The sequence below is a fragment of the Balaenoptera ricei genome, chromosome 19, assembly GCF_028023285.1.
Source record: "Balaenoptera ricei isolate mBalRic1 chromosome 19, mBalRic1.hap2, whole genome shotgun sequence".
Taxonomy (NCBI): domain Eukaryota; kingdom Metazoa; phylum Chordata; class Mammalia; order Artiodactyla; family Balaenopteridae; genus Balaenoptera; species Balaenoptera ricei.
In genome coordinates this window covers 11,206,120-11,212,505 of record NC_082657.1, presented here as the reverse complement: position 1 = coordinate 11,212,505, position 6,386 = coordinate 11,206,120, and the positions used below count along the sequence as shown (strand labels likewise).

Below are 6,386 nucleotides of genomic sequence, written 5' to 3'. Positions count from 1 at the left end.
GGGAGTGCGCGGCGACTCCGCTTCAGTGCGCGTGCGCATCGCTGGGGGCGTACGTGGGCTTGCAGAGAAGCTGGGGAAGTCGGGGGTGGGGGGCGGGGAAGCCGGGGGCGGGGGCGGGGACGCCGCATGCTTTGGGTTCGAGTACCACTTCAGCTGTGGTGTTGGCAGGACGCGGTGGGGTGGGACAGCAGGAAAGAATTTAAGTGTCCCGGGCTGAGTGAGTGCTGAGAACACAGGAATGAATCAGACCTGGCGTAGGCCCTGGAAGGGATCCCGGTCTGTGGAAGGAGACGGCTAGGGAATCAAATCACTTAGGAAAGGGTGCGGGTACGATTGGACCTTGAAGGGCAGGCAAGGACACTCCAGGCAAGGGAACCCCGGGAGAAAGGTCCAGACTGGCTTGGACTCATGGAGTTCCACTGGGGTGGGAGGTGAGGCAGCAGACATGGGCAGGTCAGATCCTGAAGAGATGTGAGACGTGGACTGGTGGGAAGAAGAGCACGTATAAACCCTTCGGGGGCTGCGGTGGAGGAGGGATACAGTGCTAAGAGTCGACAATTCAAACGCCTGCGGTAGGAACCCTGTGCGCGCCTCAGAGGAATACCGGGCGGAGAGTGAGGCCCGCGGAGACCGCATGCGCAGTTAGCCCAAAGGGCTCCGCGACTTAGCTGAAGCGGGTGGTTACCAATGGGAACGATAGATGCTTCAAGAGAAGAGAGAAGGGTATATATACATATACATATATTCATAGATATGTAGGTGAGTGGGGAATTTACCATTTTTCATTTAAAATTATATTTGGGTACCTCCCCGGAGGTCCAGTGATTCAGACTCCGGGCTTCCATTGCTTGGGGACACAGGTGGTCCCTGGTCGGGGAACTAAGATCCCACATGCCGCGTGGCGCGGCCAAACAACAACAAAATTATATTTGGACAGGGAATACGTGTACATTCTGACAAAAGTCGAGCAGTCCATGGGGTAGACAAGAAAAGTCCGTCTCCTCTCTGGCTCCCATATTCCATTCCTAGAGCACCGCTTCTCAGTTTCCTTCTGGAGCTACTGTTACAGCAAAGCATTGGGGTTGAGAGCTTGAGCCTGGCCAAGTTCCTTAACCTCTCTGCGTCTGTGTCCTGTTTCTACAACGGAGATGAGGGCACTGAATGATGATACTGGCAGAGTTAAATGGATGACAGTGCCTAGAATAGTGCCTGGTGCATAGTAGCACTGTGTGTTGTCATTATTTTGTGGTTTATGATGACAGTGATAGTGACTGAGTCTGAACTGCCCCCCTCCCGTCCAGGCCTCATCCCTGCTGTCATTTTCTCAGCACAGGTGGCAGGTGGAACCATTTCTCCAGGCTGGGTGAAAACAACCATCACACAGACTGAGTTGAGAGTCCTGTTGTTTATGGATTCTCCAGAAGATTGTGGGTGTCTGGCAGAGATACACATGACAGGCCATCTTTGTGTTATGTCTGACATTATCCCTTTTAGCATCTTCATCTGTTAGGTCGAATCTGTTTTTCTTACCTGAATTTCTCAACCCCAGAGTAGCCTCACAAATGCCAGTTTCACCTCTGGGCAACCCTCAGAGGTGGAGATTTGACTTAAGGGAAAAGAAAGGGCTTGGCACTGGACCATGAGCCCACTGTATACTGGGTTCTGCTTTATATACATCACTGTAACCTTCTCCCCTCCTTGTTTAACAGATGCAGAAAATGAGTCTGAGAGAGAAGAAGGGCCTTACTGAAGTACCCAGGGCCAGGAGGCATCAGGGCCTGGATTCAAACCCAACCCTGTCTCACTCTAGGGCGAGCACACATTTTTCCCCTGGCAGTGGGCAGCCTGCCTAGCGGTGAGTCAGTGGTGCAATCAAGCACCCAGAGAGCTGCCTTTTATATAAGTGGGATGGCGTGCTGTTGTGTGGATGTACCGTACTTAACCATTACCCTATTGATACACGTTTTGGGTAGTTCCTGAACTTTTGCTCTTACAAACATTTGCCACAATGAATATCCTGTACATCTGACTGCATGTAGATGATAGTATTATCAATAGAATATCTTGTTTGAAGTAGAATTGCTGGGTCAAAGGGTACATGCACTGGGAATTTTAAGAGCCCTTTGCCAAACGATCTATTCATTTCTCAAGTCACTTCTCTGTTCACTTCATTCATTCGTTTGTATCTATTGAACGAATTATGGAACTCTAGTCATCTGCCAGGACAGAGCACCTGCCCTCCAGGAACGGATCTTCCAGTAGGGGCAGATGATGTCAGGTAAAAGATGCTTGGACAAATCAGGATAAGGGAATTGAGAGTGACAGAGGTCACAGAGAGTGACAGTTGGTCAGGGAAGGCTGCTCTGAGGTGACATTTGAGCAAAAGCCTGAAAGATGGTAAGGGAATGAACCATAGGAAGATGCTGAAAAACAGTAAGTGGAAAGACCCCGAAGTGAGAATGGACCTGGGTGTTCAAGGATTATCAAGATGACCAGAGTGACCGGAGCAGAGTGGAAAAGGGGTAGAATTATTTAGGGATATAGCTGTAGAGAGGTCCAGGTTACATGGGGTCTTGTGAGCCATGGTAAGAGCTTTTGAATTTACTTCCAAGTGTAACAGGAAGCCTTTGGAGGGCCGTGAGCAAGGACCAGCATGTTGTGAGGTATGTTTTATAAAGATTTCTCTAGTGTTATTCTCAAAAAGTAGTAACAGTGGTTCCCTGTGGGGGTGAAGGTTATAGGTGGATGTGGAGGAAAACGTCTTAAGACTTTCATGTTTTTGAACTATGTGACTCTTATCTATGCACAAAAAAGTTAAAGCAGCGCTGGCTGCCATGAGGAGAATGGGCTGCAGCTGGGCAGCAGTGGAAGCAGGAAATGAGGAAGCTGCTGTCTCTTCCCTGGGCAAGAGATGATGATGATGACTCAGGAAGAGGGTTATGTGAGAGGAAGCATGAATCAGGGATGACCTAAAAGTTATCCTGAAGGTTTGGGCCTGACCCACTGGGTGAAGAGTGATGCTTTTTACCGAGATGGGGAGGAGTAGCCTTGACGGGAAATTGACAAGCTTTGAACTGCTTAACTTTGAGATGCACATTGGACATCTGAAGTGGTCCAAGTAAGTGGTCGCACTAAGGCGAAGCCAGGGTTTGTAGATACAGAATTTTTGCTGACTTTTCATTATGAAATTTTAAAAACACGCACAGAGGTTTTCTGGTATAAAGAACTCCCACATACCCACCACCCAGTGTGGGGAGTCATCACATTTTACTTACCTTATTTCTTCTGTTTTCTTCTCCCACATATAAGCACACTTTTTCCTGGAGTTTCTGTATTATTTTTTAAGCTTTTAAGCAAACCTCAGATGTCCTGTCATTTTATCAATAACTATACAAGTGTGCTAAATTTTGGAGCTGTTAATATATAGATGACATTTAAAGCCCCGGAATTTGCTGCAACCATCCAGCCTGAGGGAGTAGGTTGAGCAGAGACTGGGCCCTGGGCCTCCCACGTATAGGAATCAGGGAAAGGACCAGCATCCTAGAGAAGGAGCAGGAACATCAGGAGAGGTGATAAACTGGGGCCAAGGAAACAAAGAGTTCCAAAAAGATGGTGATCGACTAGGGAGCAGAGATACAGAGCAGTAGCTGGAGGTGGACGTGGGGTCCACCATGAAGGAAACATGGCTGTCTTATCCCCCAGTCTTGTTGCAGGAGAATGGGGTGCAAGAGGATGGTCATGTCCCAGGCGAGTCCCAGGGACGGGCCACCAAGTGAGGGTCCTTGGTTTCACTCAGGAAAGTTCAAGAGCAAGCCATAGTAAAGTGAAAGTAAGTTTATTTAGAGAGATACACATTCCATAGGCAGAATGCAGACCATCTCAGAAGGCAAGAGTGGCACTGGGGTGTGGGGGTGGTTAGTTTTTATGGGCTGGATAATTTCATAGGCTAACAAGTGAGAAGATTATTCCAAATATTTTGGGAAAGGGGCGGGGATTTCCAGGAATTGGGCCACCACCCACTCTTTGGCCTTTTATGGTCAGCCTCAGAACTGTTATGGTGCCTGTGGGTGTGTCACTTAGCATATGCTGATGTATTGCAACAAACGTATAATGAGGCTCAAGGTCTAGGGAAGTCCAGTCTTCTGCCATCTTGGACCTAGTAGGTTCCAAACAGTTTTAGTCGTGTCCTCGAGGGGCTGTGTCATTCTTTTTTTTTTAATATTTATTTATTTATTTATTTGGCTGCGCTGGGTCTTTAGTTGCGGCATGCATGAGGGATCTAGTTCCCTGACCAGGGATCAAACCCAGGACCCCTGCATTGGGAGCATGGAGTCTTAACCACTGGACCACCAGGGAAGTCCTGTGTCATTCTTTTAAAGGTTGTGTCCTGCCCCCTTCCCTCCTGTCTCAGTCTCACTATGTCATGGAAACTTCTCAATATCGTAATGTAGAATCTATAAGGAAAAGTTTACAGGTATTTACTTTTCTTTATCTTTTTTTTTTGTTGAGGTGTAACTTAAACGTGGTGAAGTGCAGAAAAGACACAGATCTTAAAGAGTATTGGTCAATGAATTTTTACAAATATATATACTCGTGTAACCACTAACCAGGTCAAGGTAGAGAACATTTCCAACACCCCAGAAATTTCTCTTGGACCCTTTCCCCGTCAGCTCCCCCACTCCAGAAGCAGCCACTGATCTAATTCTGGTTACTACATGTGAGTTGTGTCTGCTCTTGAACTTGATATAAATGAAATCTTACAGCAGGTCTGCTGTGTTGTCTGCCTTCTTTAGCTCTTTGGTCTGGGAGAGCCTTTGCTGCTGTTGAATGTATCAGGAGTTTGTTCTATAAGAACTTACTTTTAAAGGATTTCCACATACAGATGAAATCTTACAGCAGGTCTGCTGTGTTGTCTGCCTTCTTTAGCTCTTTGGTCTGGGAGAGCCTTTGCTGCTGTTGAATGTATCAGGAGTTTGTTCTATAAGAACTTACTTTTAAAGGATTTCCACATACAGGTTATTTTACAATATGTAAAATAAAGACTCTGAATTTGAATTCCGGATGTTTTGCAGTTTGGTGAATACATAGTGGAGGATGTAAAGTGCTTAAAGTTCCTGTGGGCCGTTTTTGAGATGGGAGGAATGACAGCATGTTTGTATGCCGCTGGGAGTGATAGGGAAACCGTGCAGCTCAAATTGGAACTTGAACCCACGTTCCAGGACTTGAACCTGGCCAAACGCAGACTGGGAATTGAACCCACGGCCTTTTATTTATTTTTTAATTTTTTTAATTTTATTTTCTTTATTTTTTATACAGCAGGTTCTTATTAGTTATCTATTTTATACATATTAGTGTATATCTGTCAATCCCAATCTCCCAATTCATCCCACCACCACCAACCCCATTGGTGTCCATACGTTTGTTCTCTACATTTGTGTCTCTATTTCTGCCTTGCAAACTGGTTCATCTGTACCATTTTTCTACGTTCCACATATATGCGTTAATATACGATATTTGTTTTTCTCTTTCTGACTTACTTCACTCTGTATGACAGACTCTAGGTCCATGCACGTCTCTACAAATGACCCAATTTCGTTCCTTTTTATGCCTGAGTAATATTCCATTGTATATATGTACCACATCTTCTTTATCCATTCGTCTGTCATTGGGCATTTAGGTTGCTTCCATGTCCTGGCTATTGTAAATAGTGTTGCAATGAACATTGGGGTGCATGTGTCTTTTTGAATTATGGTTTTCTCTGGGTATATGCCCAGGAGTGGGATTGCTGGGTCATATGGTAATTCTATTTTTAGTTTTTTAAGGAACCTCCATACTGTTCTCCATAGTGGCTGTATCAATTTACATTCCCACCAACAGTGCAAGAGGGTTCCCTTTTCTCCACACCCTCTCCAGCATTTGTTGTTTGTAGATTTTCTGATGATGCCCATTCTAACTGGTGTGACACCTCATTGTAGTTTTGATTTGCATTTCTCTAATAATTAGCGATGTTGAGCAGCTTTTCATGTGCTTCTTGGCCATCTATCTATTTAGATCTTCTGCCCATTTTTTCATTGGGTTGTTTGTTTTTTTAATATTGAGCTGCATGAGCTCTTTATATATTTTGGAGACTAATCCTTTGTCCATTGATTTGTTTGCAAATATTTTCTCCCATTCTGAGGGTTGTCCTTTCATCTTGATTGTAGTTTCCTTTGCTTTGCAAAAGCTTTTAAGTTTCATTAGGTCCCATGTGTTTACTTTTGTTTTTATTTCCATTACTCTAGGAGGTGGATCAAAAAAGATCTTGCTGTGATTTATATAAAAGAGTGTTCTTCCTATGTTTTCCTCTCAGAGTTTTATAGTGTCCGATCTTACATTTAGGTCTCTAA

At 45.1% G+C, this 6,386-nt stretch overlaps 1 pseudogene; it reads right to left on the bottom strand.

Moving 5' to 3' along the window:
- LOC132353967 (carcinoembryonic antigen-related cell adhesion molecule 1-like) overlaps positions 1-6,386 on the bottom strand; it is a 902,477-nt pseudogene that overhangs the window by 368,862 nt on the left and 527,229 nt on the right.